Source organism: Giraffa tippelskirchi, chromosome 2 (genome assembly GCF_054371585.1).
Source record: "Giraffa tippelskirchi isolate mGirTip1 chromosome 2, T2T-mGirTip1v1.2.pri, whole genome shotgun sequence".
NCBI classification, from domain to species: domain Eukaryota; kingdom Metazoa; phylum Chordata; class Mammalia; order Artiodactyla; family Giraffidae; genus Giraffa; species Giraffa tippelskirchi.
In genome coordinates this window covers 75483857-75504404 of record NC_137276.1, presented here as the reverse complement: position 1 = coordinate 75504404, position 20548 = coordinate 75483857, and the positions used below count along the sequence as shown (strand labels likewise).

Sequence of the window (20548 nt, the reverse complement as noted above, 5' to 3'; positions counted from 1 at the left end):
GAACACACGCAACACTTAGGGATTAAGTTCACCATCTTATGTGGGCATGCTTCATGGTGCCCCAAAACAATTACAAGAGTAACATTCACGATCACTCATCTGATCACAAATCATCACAATAAATATAAGAATGAAAAAGTTTGAAATACTGCAAGAATTACCAAAATGTGACATAGAGACACGAAGTGAGGAGATGCTATTGGAAAAATGGTACCAACAGACTTGCCTAAGGCAGTATTGCCACAAATGTTCAATCTGTAAAAAAAAAAAATGCAGTATCTGGGAAAGTGCAGTGAAGCACAGTGCAAGAAAATGAGGTGCACCTGTACTTCAGCTGGATGCAGTGATTGAGACTTTGGATTGTCCTCTTGGAGAAAGTTGGGGCGAGCTCATGAGTTTGTATGGTAAAGGATTGGTTTCTGGCTTGGTTTCTGCAGAGACAGCCTGACATTCAATGAGGATGTTGCTCTGCTGCAGTGCAAGGTCCCCCAGTCAGAGACTGCCCTTACTGCCATGTTGCTTTGAGACTGGGCCACATGACCAGTTTTCATTAGTAGAAGGAGAGCAGAAATGTGTATCATTTCCAGGCCAAAGTGGTTAAAAAGTAGGTTTCCATTTTCCTCTTTACATCTTCTAAGGCACTACGGGCTGTTGGGGTTAAAAGACAAAACAATTCTGGGTCTTTAAATCACTGCCTGGAGGACTAACTGCCAAGGCACCAGGCAGAGGTGAGCCTGGACTGCACTAGGCCACTGAGATTGGAGCTACTTTCACCAGAGTTTTCCTAACTAATAAAGACTCCAGGCTGAAAACTTCTTAAGCTTAAAATCTGAGGTGCCCAGGTATGCTCTCTAAATACCATTTATTCACTTAAAGAAAACAGGACTCCTTGGAGAAATAGCTGATTTAAGATCTGGGACAGCGAAACGAAAGATGAGCCTAGAATATCTTGGCATTTCAGAAAGCAAAGAAGCTATCAAAGTCTACTGGAGTCAGGTTCAAAGCACTCAGAGCCAACTTCAAGAGGCTTCCACTGGTCAGAAGTGGGGCATCAAAAAGAGTAATAAATAGAATGGCTTGAAAAACATCAAATATGTTTAAATCCATGAATTCTGATACTAAAAAAGAACATTATTTACCTTTGGAGGATACCTTAGGGGTCAACTCATTCTGAAAACTACTAAATAAAGGAAAAGAATCAAATATGAAACCTGTCTTTGCTGTACAAACTGTACCTCAAGTTAACCAAATTGTTGATAAAGGAATGTTTCTGTATATGGAAATATTCCAGCTAATAAATTAAGAAGAAATGACAGAATTAGAGCATCATTATTATGCAATCCCTCATGAAATGATGACTCAAAGCAATGATCCTGAGTTGTTGCTAAAACTATATGCTGAAAAGTAGAGAACTTCCTAATGGGTGGTGGCTCAGGCTACTGACACACAAACACGCCCATCAGTGTTAGCATGATGAAAAGAGAGATAGCCAGACACTATGTGCTCCCCTATGAAAGAACGCAACAACATCTAGGAAAATTTTAACTAAGACAGACAAACAAACCTGAGTCTGGCGAAAACTTTCAATCTAATTACCATTTTATAAAAAACGCAGGGGATACAGGCACAAGGTAAGCAATATCACAGGGATGCAATCTGCCAAATCCAGACTGTAAGAAACTTACAGGACAAATTATCTAGTTCCCTCAACAATGATATTACAAGATGGGAAAAAAGAAGAGAAGAAGGCCTATCAATCGAATGTAATATTGAAGGTAAAATTACTGATGAATTGCCAATGACTCTGGAATTATACTTCAAGGTAACTGGGGATAGAGCTATGGATGAAAAGGAGATTAGCCATTAGGTAATAATTGTTAAAGTTGGGACTAAAGGTCATATCAAGCTCTCTCATCTAATTTTGCATACCTATTAAATTTTCTATAATAAAAAATTCAGACAAAATAAAACGTAATATTAATCTCACATAAATCCTTGGTGATTGTGATGCAAAAATGCAAATGTCTAATAAATAGTTTATGCTCTCTATATGTAATGTCAACACAGAAGCATGGTGTTTTCAACAAAAGTTACTGAGAGAGGTGCTTTTTAAAGTTTCAGGTGGCATGTTGAGTTGGGTCATCAACCATTTGAAAGAGAGTCACAGATGACTGTGGCATGAAGCATGAAAACACTCTGGCAATAGATGGCACCGAAGGAGAGTGTGCCTTAATCTCTACACAACTGACTTCATTCCAACATAGACCATATAACTAGTCCATCGTAGATCATATAACTAGTTTAAAGAAAAAAAAAGACACTGGTAACTCCCAACCAAAAAAGAAAAAACATTGTACTTTCTCATTGACTATTATCACACTCATTTTTTTAAAAAATTACTATTGCGACATCACTAAATACCTGTTGATTTTCTTTCCAACCAATAGCTAAAGATATAAGCTTCCTTTAAGTTTCCACATTTAGATCTTCCCTAACAATTCTGGTTTTTTTTTGGCTGCACCCGTGGCATGTGGGATTTTAGTTACCCAGCCAAGGATGGAACCCATGCCCACTACAGTTGAAGCACAGAGTCTTAACCAATGGGCTGCCAGGGAAGTCCCCTTCCCTAACAATTCTTAACTGCTACTTGCATTTCTGCAAATAGTGGACATGATCTTTGATCAGCAAACTTTTTTTTATTTTTCTCATGAATAAATTTATACAAAAGTACATATTGAAAATGCATTTTATAGAATTTCAATTCATTCTTTCTCTTTCTGTATTTTTCCTTCCAGGTGAGGATCTGAGAATAACCCAAAGCTGTTTACTGAAGAATTCATGGCTAAGTCTTAGACTCTGATAAAATTTAATCTTACTCTGTCCACTGTAGTAGCCACTTGCTGCCACATGTAGAGATTAGACACTTGAAAGGTGGTGAGTGTGAATAAATGTGAAACGTAAAATACACCCTGGGCTCCAAAGATTTCATATGAAAAAAGGAACGTCAAATATCTCATCAACAGTTCTTTTTATTTATTACATGTTAAGATCATGTTATTCTGGATATGGCAGACTAAATAAAATACATTATTAAAGTTAATTTCATCTCATTTATTTTACTTCTGTATGCAATTACTGCTAAGTCACTTCAGTCGTGTCCAACTCTGTAAATTTAAAATTATATATGACATTCGTGGCTTACACAAATTTAAAAATATATATATGACATTTGTAGCTTACAATGTATCTCTATTGAATAATCCTGATATAGTGTTTGATGATTTTACATAGGCTAAATCTTAGTGTGTTGTGGAAGTCAGGGTAGGAAGGGGGTAAAAAAAAAAAAGGAATGACTTTTTATGTTCCCAGCATTTTATCAACAAAGCTTCCCACTACTCTGCGCCCTCTAAAACTGGTCAACTAGCAACCTGAGGTCAAGGTTGGCACAATGATGTAAAAATCAGCATGGAGCCTGGCTCGTGTAGGTATTTAAGAAATAGACACCAGATAAATGAACTCTTATGAAAATGAGTAGCACAGATGATTCAATATGGAGGTTAAAAGCATTTACATTTGGTATCACTGGGTCTTTGTTTCTACAATTACAAATTGTATAAGCTTTTAAAAATATACTGGCTAATATTATTTTTTTTTTTTATAAATTTATTTATTTTACTTGGGGGCTAATTACTTTACAATATTGTAATAGTTTTTGCCATACATTGACAAGAATCAGCCATGGGTTTACATGTGTTCCCCTTCCCGAACCCCCCACCCACCTCCCTCCCCCTCCCATCCCTCTGGATCATCCCACTGCCCCGACCCCGAGCCCTTGTCACATGCATCGAACATGGAATGGTGCTCTGTTTCACATATGACAATACACATGTCTCAATGCCATTCTCCCAGAACGTCCCACCCTCACCTTCTCCCTCAGAGTCCATAAAATTGTTCCATGCATCTGTGTCTCTCATTCTGTCCCGCATATAGGGTTATCGTTACCATCTTTCAGATTCCATATATATGCATTAGTATACTGTATTGTTGTTTTTCTTTCTGGCTTACTTCACTCTGTATAATGGGCTCCAGTTTCATCCATCTCAGTAGAACCGGTTCAAATGTATTTTTTTTAATGGCTGAGTAATATTCCATTGTGTATATGTACCACAGCTTCCTTATCCATTCATCTGCTGATGGACATCTAGGTTGCTTCCATGTCCTGGCTATTGTAAACAGTGCTGCGATGAACATTGGGGTACATGCGTCTCTTTCAATTCTGGTTTCCTCGGTGTATATGCCCAGCAGTGGGATTGCTGGGTCATATGGCAGTTCTATTCCCAGTTTTTTAAGGAATCTCCACACTGTTCTCCATAGTGGCTGTACTAGTTTGCATTCCCACCAACAGTGTAAGAGGGTTCCCTTTTCTCCACACCCTCTCCAGCATTTATTGCTTGTAGACTTTTGGATAGCAGCCATTCTGACTGGTGTGAAATGATACCTCATTGTGGTTTTGATTTGCATTTCTCTAATAATGAGTGATGTTGAGCATCTTTTCATGTGTTTGTTAGCCATCTGTATGTCTTCTTTGGAGAAATGTCTGTTTAGTTCTTTGGCCCATTTTTTGATTGGGTCATTTATTTTTCGGGAATTCAGCTGCAGAAGTTGCTTGTATATTTTTGAGATTAATTGTTTGTCTGTTGCTTCATTTGCTATTATTTTCTCCCATTCTGAAGGCTGTCTTTTCACCTTGTTTATAGTTTCCTTTGTTGTGCAAAAGCTTTTAATTTTAATTAGGTCCCATTTGTTTAATTTTGCTTTTATTTCCAATATTCTGGGAGGTGGGTCATGGAGGATCCTGCTGTGATTTATGTCGGAGAGTGTTTTGCCTATGTTTTCCTCTAGGAGTTTTATTGTTTCTGGTCTTACGTTTAGATCTTTAATCCATTTTGAGTTTATTTTTGTGTACGGTGTTAGGAAGTGTTCTAGTTTCATTCTTTTACAAGTGGTTGACCAGTTTTCCCAGCACCACTTGTTAAAGAGGTTGTCTTTTCTCCATTGTATATTCTTGCCTCCTTTGTCGAAGATAAGGTGTCCATATGTGCGTGGGTTTATCTCTGGGCTTTCTATTTTGTTCCATTGATCTATATTTCTATCTTTGTGCCAGTACCATACTGTCTTGATGACTGTGGCTTTGTAGTAGAGTCTGAAGTCAGGCAGGTTGATTCCTCCAGTTCCATTCTTCTTCCTCAAGATTGCTTTGGCTATTCGAGGTTTCTTATATTTCCATACAAATTGTGAGATGATTTGTTCTAGTTCTGTGAAAAATACCATTGGTAGCTTGATAGGGATTGCATTGAATCTGTAGATTGCTTTGGGTAGAATACTCATTTTCACTATATTAATTCTTCCAATCCATGAACACGGTATATTTCTCCATCTGTTTGTGTCCTCTTTGATTTCTTTCATCAGTGTTTTATAGTTTTCTATATATAAGTCTTTTGTTTCTTTAGGTAGATATATTCCTAAGTATTTTATTCTTTTTGATGCAATGGTGAATGGTATTGTTTCCTTAATTTCTCTTTCTGTTTTCTCATTATTGGAGTATAGGAATGCAAGGGATTTCTGTGTGTTAATTTTATATCCTGCAACTTTACTATATTCATTGATCAACTCTAGTAATTTTCTAGTAGAGTCTTTAGGGTTTTCTATGTAGAGGATCATGTCATCTGCAAACAGTGAGAGTTTTACTTCTTCTTTTCCTATCTGTATTCCTTTTATTTCTTTTTCAGCTCTGATTGCTGTGGCCAAAACTTCCAAAACTATGTTGAATAGTAGTGGTGAAAGTGGGCATCCTTGCCTTGTTCCTGACTTTAGGGGAAATGCTTTCAATTTTTCACCATTGAGGATAATGTTTGCTGTGGGCTTGTCATATATAGCTTTTATTATGTTGAGATATGTTCCTTCTATTCCTGCTTTCTGGAGGGTTTTAATCATAAATGGATGCTGAATTTTGTCAAAGGCTTTTTCTGCATCTATTGAGATAACCATATGGTTTTTTTCTTTCAATTTGTTAATGTGGTGTATTACATTGATTGATTTGCGGATGTTAAAAAAACCTTGCATTCCTGGGATAAAGCCCACTTGGTCATGATGTATGATCTTTTTAATATGATGTTGGATTCTGTTTGCTAGAATTTTATTAAGGATTTTTGCATCTATGTTCATCAGTGATATTGGCCTGTAGTTTTCCTTTTTTGTGACATCTTTGTCTAGTTTTGGAATTTGGCTAATATTATTGAATGGTCACTACATGTTATAATTACTTGATTACCTCCATGTAACAAGTCTCTAAGACAAGCACGCCTACCTCCACAGATGAAGAAACAGGGTTACAGACATTAAATGACTTGTCTAAGGTTACTCAGCTAGCAAGCAGCAGAGTGTGTGTGTGTGTGTGTGTGTGTGTCTGTGTGTGTGTGTTAGTTGCTCAGTCCTGTCTGACTCTTTGTGGCCCCATGGACTGTAGCACACCAGACTCCTCTGTCCATGGAATTCCTCAGGCAAGAATACTGGAGTGGGTAGCCATTCCCTTCTCCAAGGGACCTTCTTGACCCAGAGATCAAACCAGGTCTCCTGCATTGTGGGCAGATTTTGTACCATCTGAGCCACCAGGGAATCCCAGAGAGCAGCAGAACTGGTGTTCAAAGCCAGGTGGTTCAGCCCTGTTCTTAGGCACATGAAATACTGCATCTCAAGTCTAAGGCTTGAGTATGCTGATAGTAAGTCAGTCAAAAGAAACAGTAAATCAACACGGTGCAGGTGCAACGCAAAAGAATTAACCATGGTACAGTGAGGCAGTTTTCCATCTTCTTTACTACTGGTTTCTATTCACTTGTTAGAAACGGAAAGCACCACCCCGACCCCAACCCCCCAGAAGGTTATTGTCACCAACCTGTTTGGAAGTAAGAATTACATCTATACTTTTCGATGTCTCCTAGACTACACTGAAAGTAGATTTCATGTCAAGAACTATTTGAAAAGAAGACTGGCCAAAATATTCCCAACATAAATGGGAATGCCAGTTCATTCACAAAAATAACTGGGAACTGAATATCTCAGATTCAATGGTTCTGTTTTACTCTATTTTTTAGGTCAACTTTAAAGTGATGAATGTCATTAACAAAAGACATATATCTTCTATATATCTTCAGTAACATCATAAACATAGTTCATTCTGTCTTCCTCAAAGGACTTTGAAGCTGTTTAGCAGATATGGACATGGGGGAAGGAAATACACCCAGGTCCCTTAGGAAGTACTAGGCACAACCTCTGAGCCAAAACTAATTCTTGGCATATAACACCACAGTCTAACAATCAGGGTGAAGGGTTCTGGGGTCAAATTATAAGTGAAGTTTTGACCCAATTTACCTCCCACGAAGACCAGTGGTACCTCAAGCCCACACTGTGGTTATTTCTTAGGTTCTCAGGTATAGAGTTGTTAGAGCTATACCTAAGAAGAAAACCCACTGAACCAAGAGTTAGGGGTTATCTTGGTAGGAACAGCCAAGTGGAAATCCTGTGAACTTTGTTTCCTGGTGATCGAAACTGTAATCAAAGGAATACAACATCACTGAAAGAACGGCAGGGATTTCTAACAGCACAAGAGACCTGAGAGATGTAGGAGCTGTGAGTCCTCAGTGGTGCAGAGAACAACTGGATCATGAACAACAGCAGCAGATTTTCAGGTTTAGGCAGGTGGTGAAGGGACCTGTGTCAGCCATGCCAGTCATGGTCTGCTAACCAGAGCAAGCTCATTCAGCCCCTGAAACCCACTAGGCAACCACTGGCTGTGCAAATGCTGAATCCTAAAAAGCAGAAACACCAGAAGCAGTCTGCCTTACTTATTAAGGATGCTGTAACACCTTCAGTGCCTTGCCTTAGAATCACCTCTACTCTCTGGTTGTGCTCCAACATTCAGTCTTCAAGACCATTGACCATCTTGCCAAGGTACAGGATACCACGGCGGTTAATGACATTGATGACACCATACTGAGAGTTCCTGAAGACCCAGCAGTCACCCTTGATGCCTCAAAAGCCCCACGGGTGCCACAGATAGGGGCATAACAGGTTAGTCACAGAAGGGATGAGAGGGCTTAACGTCCAGCAGTGATCATGCAAATTCCATTAGTAAAGTCCTAACCAGAATACTTTCTGCGGCATGACTGGCTGTCTCACTCAGCTTGTTCACATTCCCAGGCTTCTGCCATAACTCCAAGCCTTGCTGCCCACTGTTTCATTCAATTCTGCAAGCTGTCTGACATCTTTCAGTAGATTCTTTCTCTGCTTAAGTTCACCAGAATCAGTTTGCTGTTTGCAACCAAGAACAAGGTACTAAATGCTTTTAGATTATAGAATTGATAGGGCTATGAACTAGAGAGTTAAGCACAAAGATGAGTGTGCATAATGGTGTTTGAGTGCACATGGTATTCAGTCAACATGCACAGAGGGACTGCAGGGAAGTCCAGTGAATACCTGAGTAGCCGAGCTACTCAAAGCCTAGACTGAACTACTTCAAGACAGACAAGAGTTTGAGAGTGTTCCCCTGACACATTCCTTCCAACAGCTCTGATAGGCTCTCTGGGTTGATTGGCTAAATGACCTAAGAAGCTCTGGCTGAAGATAGCATTTTACAAGGAGCCCAGGGAAAATGCCCTCTGACCTTTCTAAAGGCTTGGTGGAGAGAAAGGAAATGGGATCTTTTCCCTTTGTTTCTCTCTCTTTGGAAACCATTGTACTTAGCATTTCTGTTCATCAACCTGTATGCATGACCCCTCGGTCCTTGCTGAGATCAACAGCACATAGAAATCTTTACAGTTGCCAATGGCTATAGCAGTGCCTAGAAAGATAACTTAAGTAAACACAACAATTAATCTTAAGGAGTTTTATGTACCTGTCAAGTAACTCTCACCATTACAGGTATCCCCACATCTAAGGAATTGATGAAAATTTTTTTCCTACCCTTTTAAAACATTTTGTGCCTATCTTGCAGTCAAGAAGTGAAAAAAGAGAAACATGTTTAATCAAAACATATGAACTATTGCCTTATGCAAAATATTATTCCTAGGTTTTTTTCAGAGGATGTCTTGTCCTGATCTTTAAGAACTCACTGCAAAGAGAATCAAGTACTAGAAGGTGCAACAGAAGTATAACATGCAGATAAAGGGCAAACAACAGCTCCAAATCTTTTTCATGTCACAAAGAAAATTCTTTAACCAATAATCAGGAAAAAGAAAAATGATATAAAAACTATGATTTTTCTTTAGACTCCTTTTGATTTCTGGCCATTCTCCATATTTCCACAAACATGAACAATATTTATTAATTCCCTTTAGGACCTTTAAAGCTGGCTGGTCAATGTGCGTTTACTACAAGAAAATTAAATATGTACTAGAAGTAACTTTGATGAAAGCAAAGAAAAATACTCTTGCTCAAGGAAAGTATCATGGACTATAGACTTTCTTCACTTAAGTTTTAATTCTTTTATTTTTCTGATGGCATAAAATCTAGATACTGAAAAAAATGCAAGTGTTTTCATTGATTTCTGTAAGTGAAATGTCTGTAACCTTTGACTCAAAGGCTATTACAGTGAAAGCATTTACTTAGTGCTTTACATTATACATTAAAGATAAATGACCTGGAACCAATATCTACTTCCCAAAATATAGATTTGGATAAATCACATGTTGCTATAGTCCCTTTGAGGCTTTCTTCCCTACATCCTGGTATTAGGTAAGTGACCAAAATCCACAGAGTAGATTTGTATAACTCAAGTTTGTCAAGGAATTATCTATTTTAATTTTTATATGAAACATGAGAATAATTAAAATAATCTGCTTATCTTCTCTCTTCCTCTCTCTCTTCCTGTCCATCTATCTATCTGTGTGATACTTTCTACCTATCTTTCTGTTTCTTTCCCTAAAATCTCCTCAATCTTTCCATCTGAAGACAGTTAAAGCAGCAGAGAGAGCCACAGAAAGACTCATACAATCTAAGGCTAATTCCTGAATGCCTGCTTTCACTTCTACCAGACTCAGCAGCATTTAGGAATCCAGTGTATGTTGCTTGGTCCTTCTGGTGCTTTCTTTAAAAATAAACCCATTTTTCAGTTGAAGACTTTACTGACTTCTTCCAAAATATAGATCACAATGGGTCCATCATTGTTTTAGTCTCATTCTTTCAAAATTATGTTTCAAAGTCATTCATTATCCCACATTTTGTAAAACAATGTTACTAAGTTATTCACTTTCAGCCTTTTGCATTTTACCTATTAGGATAAGGATATATGCCCCTTCTGATAGAGACACATCTATAAAAGTAAAGGCAAATACAGAAAACTTTTAACAAATCTTTGCCATTTTGTGGTCTGTATTTTATCTGCAGAAAATTCATATTCACAGCAAGCCTATTTTTATTACAGGCATACTTCTGTTTGGACTACAATGACACAGCAATAGCCTCGCTGTGATGATGTCTTTGAAGCTTACAGGGTTACTCTTTGATTTTGCCTGAAAAATACATGCTCTCTGGTTTCTTTGCAATCACCTTACAGGGAATGGTAATCGCTCCTTTTAGGTAATTAGCAGTTGCAGGCTGATTCTGGCTTAATGGCATTCCTTAGATTGTGACTACTTCCATCAAGGTAAGGACCCACTGAAAGCTCTGATATCCGAGGGAATGGAACATTCTAGAGAAAGAAATTAAATGTTCAGACCTTGATATTAAGCATAGGGCATGTCAAACAAATCTTTGGAAGATCAAGCTTTTAAAAATGGCAGGTGAAAGAGCTCCACATTTTGCCAACAAGAAAGTCAAAGAACCTAACAGTCCAGAGAAGACAGATTGACAGTTCATGCTGAATTTTTTCCTTCTACATAATTCTTCAGCATGATGTTCTTAGCCTTTTTAATATTCCTGACAGCATGCCTGCAATATAATGTACTGCATCCCTGCTAAGAGGCACTGTGAGGAAAGGAAGAGAAACTTAGGAGAAATATATGGCTTTTACCCAATATGAATAAGACCATAATGCAAATAAGAATATAACACTTCTGGGGTTGTCAGCTTTGCACACGTGAATTTGTTCTACATACTGCATGTCCTCTTAGTAAACAGATGCTGGGAAACTGATCAGAAGGAAAAATAAATGCTTGGAATAGATCTTTAACAAGCTGTGAAATGGCTGAACACTCAATGTAATGAAACACCAACAATGAAATTAAAATCTGCCCCCCAAAATCCACTGTCATGATCAACAAGAGCCATATTTTCTGTCAAAAATGCTTGTTCTCATCAAATGTGGAAACAGACCTAAACTCATCCACAGTCCTTAGCTTACCATGGATTCCATTTGAACAAACTCCTGTTTTATATTATGTCAAAACTAATTTTCCAGATTATCTATTCTCTAAGCCTGCTTATTTAACTTATACATCATGTGAAATGCCAGGCTGGATGAAGCACAAGCTGGAATCAAGAATGCCAGGAGAAATACCAATAACCTCAGATATGGAGATGACACCATCCTTACGGTAGAAAGCAAAGAGGAACTGAAGAGCCCCTTGATGAAATGAAAGAGGAGAGTGAAAAGCTGGCTTAAAACTCAACATTCAAAACACTAAGATCATGGCATGCGGTCTTATCACTTCATGGTAAATAGAAGAGGAAACAATGGAAATAGTGACAGACTTTATTTTCTTGGGCCCCAAAATCACTGCAGGGGGTAACTGCAGCCATGAAATTAAAAGACGTTTGCTCCTTGGAAGAAAAGCTATGACCAATCTAGACAGCATATTGAAAAGCAGAGATATTACTTTGCCAACAAAGGTCCATCTAGTCAAAGCTATGGTCTTTCCAGTAGTCATGAATGGATGTGAAAGTTGGACCATAAAGAAACCTGAGTGCTGAAGAACTGATGCTTTTGAACCGTGGTGTTGGAGAAGACTCTTGAGAGTCCCTTGGACTGCAAGGAGATCCAACCAGTCAATCATAAAGGAAATCAATTCTGAATATTCATTGGAAGGACTGATGCTGAAGCTGAAGCTCTAATACTTTGGTGACCTGATGCGAAGAGCTGACTCATTGGAAAAGACTCCAATACTGGGAAAGACAGAAGGCAGGAGCAAGGGGAAGAGAGGACGAGATGGTTGGATGGCATCACCAACTCAATCGACATGAGTTTGAGCAAGCTCTGGGAGATGAAGAAGGACAGAGAAGCTTGGGCATGTTGCAGTCCATGGGGTCGCAAAGAGTCAGACTCAACAGAGAGACTGAACAACAGCATGGGGTTAACGGATACAAACTAACTATACATAAAATAGAGAAGCAACAAGGATTTACTGTATACCATAGGGAACTATATTCATATCTTGTGACAATCTATAATGAAAAAAGTCTGAATATATATATATATATACACATATGAATCACTTTGCTGTGTATCTGAAATTATTGTAAATCAACTATATTTCAATTTTTAAAAGTTTATTAAAAAGGCAAATATTTTCCTTTTCTTTACCTCATCAGTTTCTTAGCAAACCCCTACTTTTAGAATATAAAAATAAATCATCCCTATCTTGCCTACTTTACCCCAAAACACTACATTGAGCCACCTAGTGAGGTTTTTATTACAAGATTTTTATTAAACATTATGAAGTAATGTTTTCTTCATATAACAAAGATAAAAATATGTTGAAAATTTGGAACAAACCAAATGTTATAATATTAAATTCCAAGCCCTCATAAAATGAATTGCTGCATCTGATATAAAAGTCAAAATGTCAAAACTATGACTACATTTCGTTATTTATTCCAAAGAAAGCTCTGTAAATCCCTTTATCAAAAGGCATTTTACATGTAAGTAATACACGACTGAAGCGACTTAACAGCAGCAGCAGCAGCAATAGCTACAAAAGTGAAATATTTTCTCCATAATTCCAAAGCTAAAATCAATATATGATTGAAATGTGTTCTGCTTTGCCAAACATTATAATCATTATGACATAAAAATGATTCACAGTAACCATTACATCAAAAATATTATTCCTAAGATTACAACTTCCTGAGGAGTAATGATCAAGTAAATGGGATGATTAAGTCCCCCTAAAGTTTGTTATTAACCCCTAAAGACAAACTCTTTACTGTTCTGGGCTTGGTAGTTACGACCGACTTATTAGATAAAGTATGAAGAGCTCATTAACTTGATAAGCAAGCTTCCTCTTCAGTTATTGATGTGTGAATTAGGTTATAATGGACTTGGCTCCCTAACTTATGCCTAATTCACTAATGTGCATATTCGATACCACTCTTCTTTTAAAGTATTAGACTTGCATGAAAAGACGATCTGTATTTGAGACAGTTTATATCACATCATCATCATCTTATCTTTCCTGTTGATTCACATCTGCTGTTAAAAATGTATTTCAATTTAGCTACAAATTCTGGCAGTTCTATGCCCCCCACTTTATCCCAATCTATCTACTTTTGTCCATCTTATTGCTAGTCCAAGCCACAATCCATCTCTCACTTGGACTCTTACAATGGTCTCCTAACTCATACTATATTCTTGCTTCCTCTTCTCTCTCCTATAATCCATTTCCCACAAAGCAACTAGAAGGTTTTTCTAAACCACAGATATCAGATCATGTCACCTTTCTGCTTAAAACCACCCAGAAACCTCCTCAAAAACGGAACTCGGCCTATGAAGCCCTGTCTATTTCTACACCCCCTTCTCTTCTACTCTGTCCTCATTTAAACTAATTTGGCCTTCTTTTTATTTCTAGACCTCATCAACCCCTCCCAACTCCAGGTTTTCAAATGTCTGGTCCTCTTGCATTCTCTGTCTTCAGTTCAACCGCCTTCTCCTGAGGACTTCACTGGCCACAAAATCAAAGTGGCCCTTATGTAATCACCATGACCAAGTAATGTGCTAGCACTTCACTCTGGTTATTTTCTTTAAAGCACTTTTCACTCTATAAAATGATCTTTTCCATTAATTTTTAATGCGTTTATTGTCTATATCTCCTACTTGAAACATCACCTGTCTTACATCAGACACCTGATTTGTATAAAGTGAAAGTTGAAAGTGTTAGTTGCTCAGTCATGTCCGACTCTTTGCGCTCCGTGGATTATAGCCCGCCAGGCTCCTCTGTCCATAGACTTCTCCAGGCAATACTGGAGTGGGTAGCCATTCCCTTTTCCAGGGGTTCTTCCTGACCCAGGGATAGAACCTGAGTCTCCTGCATTGCAGGAGGATTCTTTACCATCTGAGCCACCAAGGAAGCCCCTGATTTGCGTAACTCACCACCAAATCATGGCTGAAACATAGCAGAAGTTCAGTAAATGCCTGCTAACAGAATAAGAGTCTTAAAATATGTGACTCTTCATTGAAGTTTTAAATTACACATAACCTGTGATAGGGCTTCCCAGGTGGCTCAGTGGTAAAGAATCCACCTAACAATGTAGGAGACACGGGAGATGCAGGTTTGGTCCCTGGGTTGGGAAGCCCCATGAAGGAGGAAATGGCAACTCACTCCAGCATTCTTGCCTGAAAAATCCCATGGACAGCGGAGTCCATGAGGTCGCAAAGAGTTGGACATGACTGAGCATGCATGCATGCAACTTGTGATTAAGACAGCAGCATCTCTAGATATTAAGAATTTCAAAAATGTGGCTCTATGGAGAACTGCTTATTTGGTCACCTGGAGCAAATCATTTGTTGTCAGGTAAGTAGATTAGCAATTATCATCTATGGATAACAACAAAACCAATAATGTAGCACATTGTTTATTTTGAATTAAGCTCTCTGTATAAGCATGACAGAGAAAAATAATCAGACAAAAAGCTGTCTCTTGGCAACTAAAGAGAGGTATCCCTAAGTAAGAAATATGTAAGGAGAGGATAGATTTGGGCAGGTAGTTTTTAGAACTCTAGTTCTGATTTTTATTTTGGAGAGAATGAAGAAAAAGGCAAAAATGGACTTTCACATGCCAAGTAAACTCCCAGGGACTGTTACAGAGTTATTAAACACACATACATGCCATCCTCCTCACAAGAAAGTGAACTTCAGGCTGACTCAAGTGTGGGTTGCAGTTAGTAAGTTTGTTTCCAAAAAGTGAAATATGAAAAGAGAGGAAAAAGTAACTTTACAATGCATAACCCAGCAGACACTACCTTGTTCAGGTGACTGAGGTAGGTATCATCACTGATAAGCCATGTCTATAGCATGTACTATGGATATTGATGATAAGAAGCACACTTCCCCTCTGTGGTAACGCTCCCCTCAAGCCCGTAACTCCAATCTAACCATGAGAAAAATGCAAGAAAAATTCAATAACAGAGGGGCATTCCAAAAACTACCTAACCAGCATTCCTCAAAACTGTCTAAGTTGTTAAAAAACAAGGAAAATCTGAGAAGCTATCGCAGGCTAGGGGAGGCTGTAAGAGACATGATGACTAAATATAACATGGATCCAGACACAGAAAAATGGACACTAGGGCAAAACAAGTGAAATCTGAACAGAGTGCAGAATTTAGTTAATAATAAAGTAACAATGCCAGTTTCTTTCCATAAAGAAAGCTGAGTGCTAAAGAATTGATGGTTTTGAACTGTGATATTGGAGAAGACTCTTGAGAGTCCCATGGACGGCAAGGATATCAAACCAGTCAACTCTAAAGAAAATCAGTCCTGAATATTCATTGGAAGGACTGATGCTGAAACTTCAATACTTTGGCCACCTGATGCAAAGAACTGACTCCTTGGAAAAGACCCTGATGCTGGGAAAGATTGAAGGTGGGAGGAGAAGGGGACAACAGAGGATGAGATGGTTGGATGGCATCACTGACTCAATGGACATGAGTTTAAGCAGGCTCCTGGAGTTAGTGATGGACAGGGAAGCCTGGCATGCTGCAGTCCATGGGGTTGCAAAGAGTTGGACACGACTAAGCAACTGAACTGAACAATGCCAGTTCCTTAGTTTTGACATATGCACCCCCCAGCTCCATAAGATGCTGGAGTAGAAGGACTCTACTGTGGAGTATACAGGAACTCTGAACTATCTTTGCAACTTTTCAGTTAGTGTAGCATTCTTCTAAAATTAAAAGTTATTTACAAAGACAAGGCAGCTCAAATGCTCAGCTTCCATAGCACCTATACTAAAATTGCAACAATACAGAGATTAGCATGGCTCCTGCACAAAGATAATCCACAAATGCAGGAAGCATTCCATATTTCTGATTCACCTTACTGTATAATAGAAACTAACACAATACTGTAAAGCTACTATGTTCCAATAAAAGCTAATTTTAAAAAAAGACAAGGTAACTTTATATGGAACAATTTCAAAAGTCAGGGTGAAGTACAGGTGTATTGCATGCAACCATTTCTGTATTTAAAAGACTGTGTGTGTGCACGAACCTGTATATACATAAAATCTCCTTTCAAAGATGAACCAATAATTTATATATATCACACATTGATATAGGAAGAGGATTGGGACAACTGGAGTAAAAGAAAGCAAAAAGGGAGCTTCCCTGGTGACTCAGCGGTAAAGAATCTGCCTGTCAGTGCAGTAGAAACGGGTTTGATTCCTGATCCGGGAAGATCCCACATGCCATAGAGCAACTAAACCCATGTGCCACAACTACTGAGCCTGTGCTCCAGAGCCCGGGAGTCACAAGTGCTGAGCCCACACATCACAACTGCTGGAGCCTGAGTGCCCTAGAGCCCGTGCTCCGCAATAAGAGAAGCCACAGCAACGCCAAGCCCTCGAACCATACTGAGAGAGTAGTCCCAGCTCACTGCAACTAGAGGAAAGCCCACACAGCAACAAAGATCCATTATAGCCAAAAACTAACTAAACTATTTTTAAAGAGAAAGCAGAAAGGATTTACTTTTCACTACATATTCACTTTAATATTTTTTAAGATTTTATATTCATGTATTATCCATTCCTGGAGAAGGCAATGGCACCCCACTCCAGTACTCTTGCCTGGAAAATCCCATGGACGGAGGAGCCTGGTAGGCTGCAGTCCATGGGGTCGCTAAGAGTCAGGACACGACTGAGTGACTTCACTTTCACTTTTCACTTTCATGCATTGGTGAAGGAAATGGCAACCCACTCCAGTGTTCTTGCCTGGAGAATCCCAGGGACGGGGGAGCCTGGTGGGCTGCTGTCTATGGGGTCGCAGAGTCGGACACGACTAAAGTGACTTAGCAGCAGCAGCAGCATTATCCATTCCAAAAATAAGCTAAATACGTCCCTAATATCATCTCACGATCAAGGGCTGATAAGACTCTAAATAATCACTGTTGTATATGTAAATACAGCTGTTTTAAATAAGAAATAAAGCTCTATGGTGTCCACGATGAATTTGTAGAACTCAGCAGTAATAACATACTGGAATACTAATAGAAGTATTAATATAGGAATGACTGTATTAATGTGTCAGGAATGACTCTAAAGTGTTAGTGTGTGTGTGTGAAAGTCTCTCAGTCGTGTCCGACTTTTTGTGAGCCCATGGACTGCCAGGCACCTCTGTCCAAGGAATTCTCCAGGCTAAATACTGGAGTGGGTAGCCCAACCATTCTCCAGTGGATCTTCCCAACCCAGGGATCGAACCCAGGTCTCCCACATTGCAGGTGGATTCTTTACCATCTGAGCCACCAGGGAAGCCCAAAATACTGGCGTGAGTAGCCTAACCCTTCTCCAGTGGATCTTCCCAAACGGAGAATCAAACCGGGGTCTCCTGCATTGCAGGCAGATACTTTACGAACTGAGCTACCAGGGAAGCTCCCTCTTAAGTGTTATATATGTATTAATTCACAAATACCTATGAAATCAGTGCTATTATTTATATAAAAGATTTCAGTATGACTACTGGCATTATGCACCAATGAGGTATGGATTTCCCCTTGGCCTCTTACAGGCAACAGAGAAGAATTCTCCATTTAAACTTTGGCTTTATTTCTTATGCTCCTTCAACAATAGAAGACTGGCAAAGGCCCAGAAATTTGACATCTTCTGTAAAGATCTGCCTTTCTATTCTATTGATAATTAGGCCACATGGAGAATATATATGTTTGAAATTCATTTGCCTCTGCTGCTACACATGCTTAATATAGTTTGAGATATATACATAAACTGGAATATCCCCAAGGATTTTAATCCCAGTGAATTTACCATCTGGAAAGAATATATCATAATCTTGCATCAATATTATATTTTACTTTGTTTCTAAGACTACTTTTATGATACAATTAATGGTAAATATGTAAACAGTATTTTTTTAATAGGGGTATATGGACACCCTGCCCCTCCATTGAGGATCTATGGATTCATGAATAGGGAAAATCACATCTTTATTTTCAGATTTAACTAAAATCTGGCATCTCTATTCCTTATAAATAAAGGCATGATACAAGCCACAGAGTATTAACAGTACCTGCAACTGTTACAAATAGAAATTAACAATTACTTTCTATCACACACTATAGTTAGGCAGATATCTCACAGTATTTCTTAAATTCACCATGATTTCAAAAATACAGCTCATATTAAAATCTCTGCTATACCTTATTACTTAATGCATTAATAAGTATATCCATTATTGAACTAAGACAAGACATCAGTCATTTTTTCAACAGTCACTGATACACTGACACTTCATACATGAAACCCTGGCAGTGACAAACTCTGAGCTAGACCCACCTGCTTTGGGAGTGAATGAGTGGTAAAGATAAGCTCATCCTAAATGCTTTGGATTCAGTTCAGTTCAGTCGCTTAGCTGTGTCCGACTCTTTGCGACCCCATGAATCGCAACACGCCAGGCCTCCCTGTCTCTCATCAACTGCCAGAGTTTACTCAAACCCATGTCCATCAAGTCGGTGATGCCATCCAACCATCTCATCCTCTGTCGTCCCCTTTTCCTCCTGCCCCCAATCCTTCCCAGCATTAGGGTCTTTTCCAAAGAGTCAACTCTTCACATGAGGTGGTCAAAGTATTGGAGTTTCAGCTTCAGCATCAGTCCTTCCAATGAACACCCAGGATTGATCTCCTTTAGGATGGACTGGTTGGATCTCCGTGCAGTCCAAGGGACTCTCAAGAGTCTTCTCCAACACCACAGTTCAAAAGCATCAATTCTGCGGCGCTCAGCTTTCTTCACCGTCCAACTCTCACATCCATACATGACCAATGGAAAAACCATAGCCTTGATTAGAAGGACCTTTGTTGGCAAAGTAATGTCTCTTCTTTTAAATATGCTATCTAGATTGGTCATAACCTTCCTTCCAAGGAGTAATCGTCTTTTAATTTCATGGCTGCAATCACCATCAGCAGTGATTTTGGAGCCCAAAAAAATAAAGTCTGACACTGTTTCCCCATCTATTTCCCATGAAGTGATGGGACCAGAGGCCATGATCTTAGTTTTCTGAATGTTGAGCTTTAAGCCAACTTTTTCACTCTCCTCTTTCACTTTCATCAAGAGGCTCTTTAGTTCTTCTTCACTTTCTGCCATAAGGGTGGTGTCATCTGCATATCTGAGGTTGTTGATATTTCTCCCGGCAATCTGGATTTCAGCTTGTGTTTCCTCCAGCCCAGCGTTTCTCATGATGTACTCTGCATATAAGTTAAATAAGCAGGGTGACAATATACAGCCTTGACGTACTCCTTTTCCTAATTGGAACCAGTCTGTTGTTCCATGTCCAGTTCTAACTGTTGCTTCCTGACCTGCATACAGGTTTCTCAAGAGACAGGTCAGATGGTCTGGTATTCCCATCTCTTTCAGAATTTTCCACACTTTATTGTGATCCACACAGTCAAAGGCTTTGGCATAGTCAATAAAGCAGAAATAGATGTTTTTCTGGAACTCTCTTGCTTTTTTGATGATCCAGTGGATGTTGGCAATTTGATCACTGGTTCCTCTGCCTTTTCTAAAACCAGCTTGAACATCTGGAAGTTCACGGTTCATGTATTGCTGAAGCCTGGCTTGGAGAATTTTGAGCATTACTTTACTAGCATGTGAGATGAGTGCAATTGTGCGGTAGTTTGAGCATTCTTTGGCATTGCCTTTCTTTGGGATTGGAATGAAAACTGACCTTTTCCAGTCCTGTGGCCGCTGCTGAGCTTTCCAGGTTTGCTGGCATATCGAGTGCAGCACTTTAACAGCATCATCTTTCAGTATTTGAAATAGCTCAACTGGAATTCCATCACCTCCACTAGCTTTGTTCGTAGTGATGCTTCCTAAGGCCCACTTAACTTCACATTCCAGGATGTCTGGCTCTAGGTGAGTGATCACACCATCGGGATTATCTGGGTCATGAAGATCTTTTTTGTACAGTTCTTCTGTGTATTCTTGCCACCTCTTCTTAATATCTTCTGCTTCTGTTAGGTCCCTACCATTTCTGTCCTTTATCGAGCCCATCTTTGCATGAAATGTTCCCTTGGTATCTCTAGTTTTCTTGAAGAGATCTCTAGTGTTTCCCATTCTGTTGTTT

The 20548-nt window shown here is 39.0% G+C and overlaps 1 protein-coding gene and 1 non-coding gene across 2 annotated transcripts in view; one reads left to right on the top strand and one right to left on the bottom strand.

Annotated features, from left to right (window-relative positions):
* LOC145539547 (uncharacterized) overlaps positions 1-20548 on the bottom strand; it is a 257807-nt gene that overhangs the window by 96445 nt on the left and 140814 nt on the right. The window lies entirely within an intron of this gene.
* Positions 16185-16289, top strand: LOC145540000 (U6 spliceosomal RNA). Its single transcript, XR_014078137.1, has one exon. It is a non-coding gene; the product is annotated as a U6 spliceosomal RNA (small nuclear RNA).